At 47.2% G+C, this 14,216-nt stretch overlaps 1 protein-coding gene across 3 annotated transcripts in view; it reads right to left on the minus strand.

Moving 5' to 3' along the window:
- Nucleotides 1-14,216, minus strand: part of LOC147098712 (pro-neuregulin-3, membrane-bound isoform-like) — a 241,566-nt gene that overhangs the window by 220,644 nt on the left and 6,706 nt on the right. The window lies entirely within an intron of this gene.

A 14,216-nucleotide genomic window follows, 5' to 3' on the forward strand; every position in this document is an offset into this window, starting at 1 on the left:
GATTCAGCGATGGTAATGCCATTGAATGTCAAGGGGAGATGGTTAGAGTCTCGCTTGTTGGAGATGGTCATTGCCTGGCACTTGTGTGGTGCGAATGTTACTTGCCACTTGTCAGCTCAAGTTTGAATGTTGTCCAGGTCTTGCTGCATATGGACACAGACTGCGTCAGTATCTGACGAGTCTCAAATGGTGCTGAACAGTGTGCAATCATCAGCGAACATCCCTGTAGTGTATGTAACCGTCTACCTTTAAGAGACTATTGTATGTAACCGTTCACCTTTAAGAGAACTATTTTAGGTGTGGCACTACTTGTTTGGCTTCTGTATACGGTAATACCGACGGTGACCACACCGGTATATAAGTGCTGTGGCCTGATTTATAGGGCAGATTCGCCCTGACCTTCGAATAGTAAAGTCCTGTTGTATGTTACTCCTGAAGTCTGTGTCGTAATTAACTGCACAACCCACAGACTTTACAGTGGCGACGAGTCCGATCATACCCTGCGGCAACAATATTTTCAAGCAACGAAAGAGCGTCGAAAAGAGGCAACCGCCCTCGTCATTCGGCTGGGAGAAAACTCAAGGCTGCAGCAATAGAAAGGAGGAAGACTTTAGCGACAAAAACTTCCATCAGCAACAAGCACTGACTGTCCCTTCTGCCACGGTGACTGTGAGTAAGGGAAAGTGAAAAGAATAGCCGGAGGATAAGGGCTGGGCACTCGACCACGGTCGAGGGGGAAAAGGAGCCGGACAAAAAGTCGGGTCCAACGGCGTCGTGAGAGACCGCGACCGGCGGGAAAAGCCGGGCGGTGACCGAAGCCACGAAGCGCTGCGACCGGGAGTGTAGGCGCGGGAAGAGAAACTCAGCCGCAGCCGGGGAGAGAAGCACCGGACTGCGAGAGGGCTGGGAGGCGCGATTGGGGTCCGAGCGAGCGGGAGAGGCAGAGCCGACCAAGAGAGACTGCGCAAGAGCCAGTCCAGCGGCTGAACTGTCCTCTGTCAACGGGGTGTAACCAGCGCCGGTAGAGCCGAGCGAGCGGGAGAGAGGCAGAGCTGAGCAAGGGGAACTGTGCGAGAGCCAGTCCAGCGGCTGAACTGTCCTCCGTCAACGGGGTGTACCCAGTGCCGGTAGAGCCGAGCGAGCGGGAGAGAGACAGAGCCGAGCAAGGGGAACTGTGCGAGAGCCAGCCCAGCAGCTGAACCTGTTCGCCGTCAACGGGGTACCCAGAGCCGGTCGCCCTGCCATAAAATAAAAGGGAAAGCCTTGAAGCCGACGCGCAGGCTGTGAACCTGAAAGCCAGCGGCCGTCGCCCGTGGGGGAAAGTGTACCCCTCCCGCCAGGGAAGAAACGCGGGAAGCCGCCATTAGGCGGGGAAGAAGACAGAAGCAGGAAACCGCCATTGAAGTGGGCGGGGAGAGAAGATAAGAGCGGGAAACCGCCATTTTCGCGGGAAAACCGCCATCTTAGAAAAAAAAAGAAATAATAATTTAAAGAAATACTTGTGTTGTTCCCAAAGAGAGGAAGATGCCTAAGCGTGGTAACATCAACGATTTTAATTCGGAGATAGAAGACTGGGCCACGTACGTGGAACGCATTGAGATCTATTGTGAGGCCAACAAAATAGAAGACGACAAAGCTATAACCTTGCTAAACTCGACGGGCGCAAAGACATACGGGCTCTTGAAGCATCTACTATCACCAGCTAAACCGGCGGATCAGACTTTCGATGAGATAGTGGCTGTTCTGAAGGATCACTTGAACCCCACACCGTTGATGTTGGCTGAACGATTCAAATTCTATGCGAGAACGCAACGGAAAGACGAAAGCAACGCGGAATACTTGGTCGAACTGCGTAGACTAGCGAAATACTGCCAGTTTGAAGGGAATCTGACAGAAGCATTGCGAGACAAGTTCGTATGCGGACTGTCCAAGGAAGGGACGCAAAAGCGACTACTCGAAGAGAACGACCTTACACTTGACAGGGCTGTCCTTATAGCAGCATCGCACGAAGCCGCAGCGAAAGGAACTGCGGAAATGCAGCTAAAGGCAGCGGCACTCGGTGTGGACCAAATTACCTCGAGTATAACAAAATGCTATCGCTGTGGGAAGACAACACACGATCAGAACCAATGCTGGTTTAAGAACCAGGAATGTAGGAAATGTGGCAAACTGGGTCACATCGCTAAGGTATGCCGGTCAGGGAAGAAGACCAACAACCAAAGGAAGCCATCACAGGAAAAGTACAACAAGGTACACAAGGTGGCTGAGAAGAGTTCAGACGAACAGAATTCAGACTCAGACCCAAATGGCCAGGAGCTGGGTAGTCTGAGAATTCATAATGTGAGTAAGGAAGCTGACCTACAAACTATCTGGGTCATGCTAAAAATAGCTGGAGTCCAAGTGAAAATGGAGTTGGACACTGGATCAGCTGTATCAGTCATAAATCGAAGGGATTACCACAGGCTATTCTCACATATACCCTTAAGAGATACCAAGTTCGTATTGCAGACATACACGGGGCATAAAGTATACCCCATGGGAAAGATAAGAGTCAAGGTGAGAGATAGGGGTAAAGAACACCCAAGAATGAACTTATACGTACTACCTGAGGGAGGACCACCACTTCTAGGACGGGAGTGGATCAAGAAAATAGACATGGAATGGCACTACCTACAAGCAATGACGAGTGAGGACTCAGTGCAGACAAGCAGCTCAGACTCTGAGCCGGAAGCCGATAAGTCCAGCCCAAGTATGAAAAACAAGGTTAACATGAACTCACTGACTAAGGTTGGAAAAACGATGGCGTGTATAAAGACAGAGAATTCTGAGTCTGTTCAAGTTACAGACATATGCATTACGGAGGAACACCGGGCTCGAACTCAACGTTATCTCAAAGTACGACAACAATTAGAACAATTGAGTTACCGTCTCGTACAAGAGATGAAAACAATGAAAAAGTTCTATGACACCGAATGGGAGAGTCTGGAAAGACAACAGAACCTGCTGGCTCAAGCAGAGAGCGACCATAGAGCCATCGTGACCAATTACCGATCACATCTCCCTTATGATGTTCAGGAGTTAGAATATTTGCATGATCTAGAGATACAGCATAAAGGCAAACCACGCTACACTGAGGATTTTGTCCTGCAATTGGAGACGGAGCTAGTGCAGGCAAGGTTAAGAGAAGCTGAATCGCAATGTGCACTTAAAGAGATGCAGAAAAAAATCTTGGACATAGAAAAGAGAAACGCTTCTTTACCTGATGAGAATAATGTGGCCATGTTGCAAGAGGAGCTTATAGGGGCGAAACTGAAAGAAGCTAAGCAAAGGATGTTGGAACTTGAAACACAGAACCAAATCAGCAGTAACCAGCTATGTCGAGCAGAGAAGGAGTGCAATGGTCTACAGGAGAAGGTGCAATATCTCTCAGCCCAGAATAAGGGACTACTCACTCAGTTAAATGAAAGTAAAGGGAAAATGGCTGAGATAGACTGCAAGAATAAAGAAGATTTGATGGCAGTGAGACTTCGAGAGGCAGATAGCATAGCAGCCTTGGCTGAACTCCAACAGAAAATTGCGAAAGAAGCAAATGAAGAGGAATCTTCAGGAAGCCAGGATTTTATTCCAGTTCTTCTCTACGACTCCTTACAAGCAGAGTGTGAGAAGTTGAAAGAACAGTATGAACAGGCCCAGGCTATAATTCTGGAGGGGGTTAACTCGGCAACCTCCGAAAAGCTAGTTTCAGTAGAAGCATATGAGCAACTAAAGGTTGAACATGAGCAAGAAGTCCAAAGGCTGCAGGAAATTCTTGATGAGCTCCAGGCCAAGACAGACTCATCGGTAGAAGTTCCATCCATAGATGAGAAATTAGAGGTGAAAGACATGGCAGAACATGAAAGACAAGATGTCCAAGAGCTCATAAAAATATTGAAGGAAACCCAAGACAAATATGAGGCGGCAATGACCGAGGTTCAACAACTTGAAGAACAGATTCAACTGGGAATCCTCTCAGTGGAAGAAAAGGAAACTGTAAGAAACACAGAGACTGTAAGAATGGCCCCTGAACATGAGCTAGAGAGCATCAAGGCGCAACTTCTCCGAGCGCTGAAAGCCAAAGTATAAGAGGAAAAGAAGGTGAAAGCATTGGAGGAAAAGGTGGATGAAATGGAGAAGACTCTGATCCACAGTGTTCCCGTGGAAGAGTTAACGGTCAGCCAACTCCTTCATATGCTGAGGGACAAGACTCTGCAATGGGAACAATCTGAACACGAGCTTCAATCTTCAAAGGGAAGGATTTTGGAGCTCTCAAAAGTTATGGAAATAGCTGAGGTTGCAACACAGATTTTACTGGGATGCCAAAAGTACGCTGAATCACGTCTATGTGAACAACAGAATGTTGAAACAGCTGCTCCAGTAGAAGGATTGAATAGCCCGATCAATCAATCCCCGATGGAAGGGGAAGTATTGAAATCACAAATGAGGTCCTTAGTGAAGGATTTGCAGGAAACCCAGGAAAAGCGGGATGACTATGAACGCATGAAGAAGTCCCTTCAGGAAAGATGTCTAGGGAGGGAACAACAGTCGGCTAACGTCCAGTTGGGTAAGGAAGAAGTAGCAGGCCCTCTCGCTAGACTAGCTCAGGATGACACCGAATATTACCATGACCTGTTGAGTGACACGGAATATTACGAGGACTTGGTCTGCCCAGCTTGTGATGAAAACTCCCAAAGTGCAGAAATCAGGATGAAGCACTTAAAGTCTAAGGAACATAGGGAGATGGTGGCGCTACAGCTGGCAGCTGAGAAGGGAGCCCCGAGAGTCTCCAAGAAGCAAAAAAGGAAAAGCCGAAGCCGAAGATGATAACCATCTAAATCATTATCACTTCTAATGGGAAAGTAGGGAAAAATTACTAAGGCAGTCCAGCTGTTTGTAAAAGTCAGCACTGCTGGTTCAGCAGGACGGAAGTTCAAGTTGTTACGTCAAGGGAAAGACTATTGGCTGAGTCACGCTAGCAATGTGAACCGGCTACACCACAGAGATGTTGTTCGGACCGAGTCAAGACCAGAGACTGAATCTGTGAACTGTTCCCACAGAGACTGAACCTGTGAACTGTTTTCCGCAGAGACTATATCTGTAAATTGTTTTACATGAAGTTGAATATATGTTATGTTTAATGGGGAATACGTATGTTGTAAGCTAAAAAGGGAGGATTGTAGTGTATGTAACCGTCTACCTTTAAGAGACTATTGTATGTAACCGTTCACCTTTAAGAGAACTATTTTAGGTGTGGCACTACTTGTTTGGCTTCTGTATACAGTAATACCGACGGTGACCACACCGGTATATAAGTGCTGTGGCATGATTTATAGGGCAGATTCGCCCTGACCTTTGAATAGTAAAGTCCTGTTGCATGTTACTCCTGAAGTCTGTGTCGTAATTAACTGCACAACCCACAGACTTTACAATCCCCACTTCTGACCTTATGATGGAGGGAAGGTCATTGATGAAACAGCTGAAGATGGTTGGGCCTAGGACACTGCCCTGAGGAACTCCTGCAGTGATGTCATGTGATTGAGATGAATGACCTCCAACAACCACAGCCAACTTCCTTTGTGCTAGGTATGATTCCAACCAATGGAGCATTTTCCCCTTGATTCCCATTGACTTCAGTTTTGCTAGGGCTCCTTGATGCCACACTAGATCAAATGCTGCCTTGATGTCAAGGGCAGTCACTCTCACCTCACCTCTTGAGTTCAGCTCTTTTGTCCATGTTTGGACCGAGGCTGTAATGAGGTCAGGAGCTGAGTGGCCCTGGCGGAACCCAAACTGGGCATCAGTTAGCAGGTTATTGCTGAGTAAGTGCCGCTTGATAGCACTGTCGACGACACCTTCCATCACTTTGCTGATGATTGAGAGTAGACTGATGGGATGGTAATTGGCCGGGTTGGATTTGTCCTGCTTTTTGTAGACAGGACATACTTGGGCAATTTTCCACATTGCCAGGTAGATGCCAGTGTTGTAGCTGTACTGGAACAGCTTGGCTAGGGACGCAGCTAGTTCTCTAACTCAGGGGTCACTGGACAGTGATCAGGCAGGAACCCTGACTGATTTCCCCCCTCTGTCTAACCCAGGGGGTCACTGGACAGTGATCAGGAGCAGAAACCCCGGCTGATTTTCCCTCTCTAACCCAGGGGTCACTGGACAGTGATCCCTGGGTTAGAGAACTAGCTGTGCCCCTAGCCAAGCTGTTCCAGTACAGCTACAACATTGGCATCTACCTGGCAATGCGGAAAATTGCCAAGCGGCAGAGGTACTTAAACAGCAGCCCGAGGCAGCGAGGCCCAGAGCCCCGAGACCGGAGAGGCAGCGGACCTGCGAGGGATCACCAGAGGCAGCGGAGGATAAAAGGAGCAGCCCGAGGCAGCGAGGCCCAGAGCCCCGAGACCGGAGAGGCAGCGGACCTGCGAGGGAGCACCAGAGGCAGCGGAGGATAAAAGGAGCAGCCCGAGGCAGCGAGGCCCAGAGCCCCGAGACCGGAGAGGCAGCGGACCTGCGAGGGAGCACCAGAGGCAGCGGAGGATAAAAGGAGCAGCCCGAGGCAGCGAGGCCCAGAGCCCCGAGACCGGAGAGGCAGCGGACCTGCGAGGGAGCACCAGAGGCAGCGGAGGATAAAAGGAGCAGCCCGAGGCAGCGAGGCCCAGAGCCCCGAGACCGGAGAGGCAGCGGACCTGCGAGGGAGCACCAGAGGCAGCGGAGGATAAAAGGAGCAGCCCGAGGCAGCGAGGCCCAGAGCCCCGAGACCGGAGAGGCAGCGGACCTGCGAGGGAGCACCAGAGGCAGCGGAGGATAAAAGGAGCAGCCCGAGGCAGCGAGGCCCAGAGCCCCGAGACCGGAGAGGCAGCGGACCTGCGAGGGAGCACCAGAGGCCCGACCAATCCAGGTTCCGGGACAGAGGTAAAAAGTAATCCAAGTGTGACATCAGCAGGTAGCAGGTAAGTGATTGGTTGGTGAGTATTTCTCTCTTTCTTAAACTTTAACTCTGTTTTATAGTTTCTAAGGTCTCTCTGGTGTAGCGGGGACTGTTGGTAAACTATTTAACTGTAGTGTAATTAGTGGGATTGATTAATTAATTGAGTTTAAATTAAATCAAAGGGTAAGTCATGGCAGGACAGCCCAGACCTGTGATCTGCTCCTCCTGCGAGATGTGGGAACTCAGGGACACTTCCTGTGTCCCTGACAACTACGTGTGCAGGAAGCGCACCCAGCTGCAGCTACCGACAGAGCGCATTGCGGCACTGAAGCTGCGATTGGATGCATACTGGAGTGTTCATGATGCTCGGGACATCGTGAATAGCATGTTTAGGGAGTTGGACACACCACAGGTAGAGGTTGGACAGGAAGAAAGGGAACGGGTGACCAACAGGCAGAGTACTAGGCGCAGGCAGGTAGTGCAGGGGTCCCCTGTGGCCATCCCCCTCTCCAACAGATATACCACTGAGTACTGTTGGGGATGGCTTATCAGAGGAAGGCAGCAGCAGCCAACTTCCTGGCATCAAGGGTGGCTCTGCTGCACAGAATGGGAGGAAAAAGAGTGGTAGAGCTATAGTAATAGGGGATTCAATTGTAAGGGGAATAGATAGGCGTTTCTGCAGCCGCAAACAAGACTCCAGGATGGTGTGTTGCCTCCCTGGTGCAAGGGTCAAGGATGTCTCCGAGCGGCTGCAGAACATCTTGGAAGGGGAGGATGAACAGCCAGTTGTCGTGGTGCATATAGGCACCAACGATATAGGTAAAAAGTGGGATGAGGTCCTAAAAGCGGAATATAGGGAGTTAGGAGGTAAATTAAAAAACAGGACCTCAAAAGGTAGTAATCTCAGGATTGCTACCAGTGCCACGTGCTAGTCAGAGGAGAAATAGAAGGATAGTTCAGATGAATACGTGGCTAGAGGAATGGTGCCAGGGGGAGGGATTCAAGTTCCTGGGACATTGGAACCGGTTCTGGGGGAGGTTGGACCAGTTCAAACCGGACGGTCTGCACCTGGGCAGGGCTGGAACCGATGTCCTAGGGGGAGTGTTTGCTAGTGCTGTGGGGGAGGGTTTAAACTAAAATGGAAGGGGGTTGGGAACCTGAGCAGGGAGACAGAGGAAAGGGAAACAAGGATAAAAGCAAAAGATAGGAAGGAGAAAAGCAAAAGTGGCAGTCAGAGAAATCAACGGTTTAAATCAAACGTGGCCACAGTAAATAATAATTCTAATAGGTCTAAGAGCGTTAAAAAAACAAGCCTGAAGGCTTTGTGTCTTAATGCAAGGAGCATTTGTAATAAGGTGGATGAATTGGCTGCGCAAATAGAGGTAAACGAATATGATTTGGTTGAGATTACGGAAACGTGGCTCAAGGATGGCCAAGACTGGGAACTCAACATCCAGGGGTATTCGATATTCAGGAAAGATAGGCAAAAAGGAAAGGGAGGTGGGGTAGCATTACTGGTTAAAGAAGGGATTAATACAATTGTAATGAAGGATATTAGCTCTGATGATGTGGAATCTGTATGGGTAGAATTGAGAAATACTAAGGGGAAAGAAACATTAGTGGGAGTGGTATATAGACCTCCAAACAGTAAGGCGGAGGTTGGGGATGGCATTAAAAGGGAAATTAAAGACGCGTGCAATAAGGGCACAGCAGTCATCATGGGTGACTTTAATCTACATATAGATTGGGCCAACCAAATTAGTAACAATACTGTGGAGGAGGAATTCCTGGAGTGTTTACGGGATGGTTTCCTGGACCAATATGTCGAGGAACCAACCAGAGATCAGGCCATCTTAGACTGGGTATTATGTAACGAGAAAGGATTAATTAGCCATCTTGTTGTACGAGGCCCCTTGGGTCGGAGCGATCATAATATGATCGAATTCTTCATTAAGATGGAGAATGAAGTAGTTGACTCAGAGACTAGGGTCCTCAATTTAAATAAAGGAAACTACGATGGTCTGAGGAGCGAGTTGGGTAGGATTGATTGGGGAATGGCACTCAAAGGGTTGACGGTGGATAGGCAATGGCAAACATTCAAAGACCAAATGGATGAGCTACAGAATTTGTTCATCCCAGTTTGGCATAAAACTAAAACAAAAAAGGTGACTCAACCGTGGCTAACAAGGGAAATTAGGGATAGCATAAGATCCAAGGAGAGGACATACAAATTGGCCAGAAAAAGCAATAATCCTGAGGATTGGGAGCAGTTTAGGATTCAACAAAGGAGGACAAAGGGATTAATTAAGAAAGGGAAAATAGAATATGAGAGTAAGCTTGCAGGGAACATAAAAACTGACTGTAAAAGCTTTTATAGATATGTGAAGAGAAAAAGATTGGTGAAGTCAAGCGTAGGTCCCTTGCAGTCAGAATCGGGGGATATTATAATGGGGAGCAAAGAAATGGGTGACCAACTAAATACATATTTTGGTTCTGTCTTCACAACGGAGGACACAAATAACCTCCCAGAAATACCGCAGAACATAGGGTCTGATGAAAGGGTGGAACTGAAAGAAATCAGTATTTGTAGGGAAATGGTGTTAGGAAAATTGATGGGACTGAAGGCCGATAAATCCCCAGGGCATGATAATCTACATCCCAGGGTACTTAAGGAAGTGGCCCTAGAAATAGCAGATGCATTGCTGGTCATCTTCCAGAACTCGATAGACTCTGGAACAGTACCCATGGATTGGAGGGTAGCTAATGTTACCCCACTATTCAAAAAAGGTGGCAGAGAAAAAGCGGGGAATTATAGACCAGTAAAGCCTGACATCGGTAGTGGGCAAAATGCTAGAGTCAATTATAAAAGATGTAATAGCAGAGCACTTGGAAAGCAGTGACAGGATTGGACAAAGTCAACATGGATTTACAAAAGGTAAATCATGCTTGACTAATCTACTGGAATTTTTTGAGGATGTAACTGGTAAAATAGATAAGGGAGAACCAGTGGATGTGGTGTATTTGGACTTTCAGAAGGCTTTCAATAAGGTCCCGCATAAGAGATTAGCGTGCAAAATTAAGGCACATGGGATTGGGGGCAAGGTATTGACTTGGATAGAGAACTGGTTGGTGGACAGAAAGCAAAGAGTTGGAATAAACGGGTCATTTTCCGAGTGGCAGGCAGTGACTAGTGGGGTACCGCAAGGATCGGTCCTAGGACCCCAGCTGTTCACAATGTATATTAATGATCTGGACGAGGGAATTGGATGTAATATCTCCAAATTTGCAGACGACACAAAGCTGGGTGTTAGGAAAATTGATGGGACTGAAGGCCGATAAATCCCCAGGAGGATGTCATGAAACTCCAGTACGATTTGGACAGGTTGGGTGATTGGGCAGGAACATGGCAAATGCACTATAATGTGGATAAATGTGAGGTTATCCGCTTTGGTGGCAAAAACAGGAAGGCAGATTATTATTTGAATGGCAATAGATTGGGAGAAGGGGAAGTGCAAAGAGACCTGGGTGTTCTTGTGCACCAGTCGCTGAAGGTAAGCATGCAGGTGCAGCAGGCGGTTAAGAAGGCAAATGGTATGTTGGCCTTCGTAGCAAGAGGGATCGAGTACAAGAACAAGGATGTCTTGCTGCAGTTGAACAGGGCCTTGGTGAGACCGCACCTTGAGTATTGTGTGCAGTTTTGGTCACCTTACCTGAGGAAGGACGTTCTTGCCATGGAGGGAGTGCAGCGAAGATTCACCAGGCTGATACCTGGGATGGCAGGAATGACATACGAGGAGAGATTGTGTCAATTGGGCTTATACTCACTGGAGTTTAGAAGATTGAGAGGGGATCGCATCGTAACCTATAAAATTCTGTGAGGTCTGGACAGACTAGATGCAGAAAGGATGTTCCCGATGGCCGGGGAGTCCAGAACCAGGGGTCATAGTCTAAGGATAAGGCGTAAGCCATTTAGGACTGAAATGAGGAGGAATTTCTTCACCCAGAGAGTGGTGAACCTGTGGAATTGTCTGCCACAGAGGGCGGTGGAGGCCAGTTCATTTAATATATTCAAGAAAGCGTTGGATATATTTCTTGAGGCTAAAGGGATCAAGGGATATGGGGAGAAGGCAGGGACAGGGTACTGAATTTGGATGATCAGCCATGATCTCATTGAATGGCGGAGCAGGCTCGAAGGGCCGAATGGCCGACTCCTGCTCCTATCTTCTATGTTTCTATGAGCAGGAACCCTGGCTGATTTCCCCTCTCATCACCCTTTATCCACCAGCAGAGATGAGGAATTGTGTGATGTAGTGGGCAGTGCATTCACCTAGCGAGCCAAGGCTACATTCAATTACCCAACGGAGTGTTTTCCATTAGTTCGGCATCTGATTTAGTCTCCCTGTCCATATTATTGATGTGGACACGATTGATCAGTGCGACACAATAGTGAGCAGCGCATTCAGTGAGTGAGGCATCACCAGCTCCCACTTCACTGATGAACCTTCTTACTCCAGAAGCATTCCACAAACCATGGCTTGAATTTGCTCATTTAATGAAAAATAGGAACGCGCCCAATCCAGTCTCTCAGACCCGCACTGAGCAAAGTCCTGCTTCCCTGCCATCTCATTAAAGCTTGCTAGTTCAGCACAAAAGCACCTTTTCCGTTTCTCATTAATCGCGCAATTCCACCAGAAAATCTCTTCTGAATCTGCAATTGCCAGCAGGTAGATTGTGCTCAACAAGCCGTTCATTCCCGGTAATTAAACACATCGATAATGAGCTGGGGCTCTGAGGCTGGGGAGGGACGGACGGATGCGAAACAGTAAATTGGGCAATTGTAAGAAGTTCTAAATTTAAACTGTCTCAAATGCACTTGTTTTAAATATAGATGTAAAATTCAGAAACTGCATTTACATAGAAACATAGAAGATAGGAGCAGGAGTAGGCCATTCGGCCCCTCGAGCCTGTTCCGCCATTTCATGAGATCATGGCTGATCATCCAAATTCAGTACCCGGTCCCTGCTTTCTCCCCATATTCCTTGATCTTTTTAGCCTTAAGAAATATATCTAACTCCTTCTTTAATATATTTAATGAATTGGCCTCAACTGCCTTCTGTGGTAGAGAATTCCACAGGTTCACCACTCTCTGGTTGAAGAAATCCCTCCTCATCTCTGTCCTAAATGGCTTACCCCTTATCCTTAGACTGTGACCCCTGGTTCTGGACTCCCCGGCCATCGGGAACATCCTTCCTGCATCTAGTCTGTCTAGTCCTGTTAGAATGTTATAAGTTTCAATGAGATCCACTCTCATTCTTCTAAACTCTAGCGAATACAAGCCCAATCAACCCAATCTCTCTTCATACGTCATTCCTGCCATCCCAGGTATCAGTCTGGTGAATCTTCGCTGCACTTTCTCCATGGTAAGAACATCCTTCCTCAGATAAGGCGACCAAATCTGCACACAATACTCAAGGTGTGGTCTCACCAAGGCCATGTACAACTGCAGCAAGATATCCTTGCTCCTGTACTCAAATCCTCTCGCTATGAAGGCCAACATACCATTTGCCTTCTTAACCGCCTGTTGCACCTGCATGCTTACCTTCAGCGACTGATGCACAAGGACACCCAGGTCTCGTTGGACTTCCCCTTTTCCCAATCTATTGTTATTCAGATCATAATCTGCCTTCCTGTTTTTGCCAGCAAAGTGGATAACCTCGCATTTATCCACATTATACTGCATCTGACATGCATCTGCCCAATCACCCAACCTGTCCAAATCATACTGGAGTTTCTCTGCATCCTCCTCACAGCACACATGCCCACCCAGCTTTGTGTCGTCTGCAAACTTGGAGATATTACATCTAGTTCCCTCGTCTAGATCATTAATATATATTGTGAATAGCTGGGGTCCTTGCAGCGATCCCTGCGGTACCCCACTAGTCACTGCCTGCCACTCGGAAAAAGACCCGTTTATTCCAACTCTTTGCTTCCTGTCTGCCAACCAGTTCTGTGTCTAAGTCAGTACCTTGCCCCCAATCCCATGTGCTTTAACTTTGCACGCTAATCTCTTCTGCGGGATGTTATCAAAAGCCTTCTGAAAGTCCAAATACACATCCACTGGTTCTCCCTTATCTATTCTACCAGTTACATCTTTAAAAAGTTCCAGTAGATTAGTCAAGCTTGTTGACTTTGTCCGACCCTGTCACCGTTTTCCAAGTGCTTTGCTATTACATCTTTTATAATGGACTCTAGCATTTTCCCCACTACCAATGTCAGGCTTACCGGTTTGTAATTCCCTGTATTCTCTCGACCACCTTTGTTAAATAGTGGGGTTACATTAGCTACCCTCCAATCCATGGGGACTGTTCCAGAGTCTATAGAATTTTGGAAGATGACCAGCAATGCATCTACTATTTCTAGGGCCACTTCCTTAAGTACCCTAGGATGTAGATTATCAGGTCCTGGGAATTCATCGGCCTTCAATCCCATCAATTTCCCTAACAATACTGATTTCATTCAGTACCTCCCTCTCATTCGACCCTATGTTCCCCGACATCTCTGGGAGGTTATTTGTGTCCTCCTTTGTGAAGACAGAACCAGAGTATGTATTTAATTGGTCTGCCATTTCTTTGTTCCCCATTATAAATTCTCCTGATTCTGACTGCAAGGGACCTATGCTTGACTTCACCAATCTTTTTCTCTTCACATTTCTATAGAAGCTTTTACAGTCAGTTTTTATGTTCCCTGAAAGCTTACTCTCACACTCTATTTTCCCCCTATTAATTAATCCCTTTGTCCTCCTTTGCTGAATCCTAAACTGCTCCCAATCCTCAGGTTTACTTCTTTTTCTGACCAATTTATATGTCCTCTCCTTGGATCTTATGCTATCCTTAATTTCCCTTGTTAGCCATGGTTGAGTCACCTTTTTTGTTTTATTTTTATGCCAAACAGGGATGAACAAATTCTGTAGTTCATCCATGCGATCTTTAAATGTTTGCCATTGCCTATCTACCATCAACCCTTTAAGTAACATTCCCCAATCCATCCTAGCCAACTCCCGCCTCATACCATTATAGTTTCCTTTATTTAAATTCAGGACCCTAGTCTCTGAGTCAACTATTTCACTCTCCATCTTAATGAAGAATTCTATCATATTATGATCGCTCCTCCCCAAGGGGCCTCGCACAACAAGATTGCTAATTAATCCTTTCTCATTACATAATACCCAGTCTAAGATGGCCTGATC

Source organism: Somniosus microcephalus, chromosome 29 (assembly GCF_052327205.1).
Source record: "Somniosus microcephalus isolate GS21.2 chromosome 29, FLI_Smic_1.0, whole genome shotgun sequence".
NCBI lineage: Eukaryota > Metazoa > Chordata > Chondrichthyes > Squaliformes > Somniosidae > Somniosus > Somniosus microcephalus.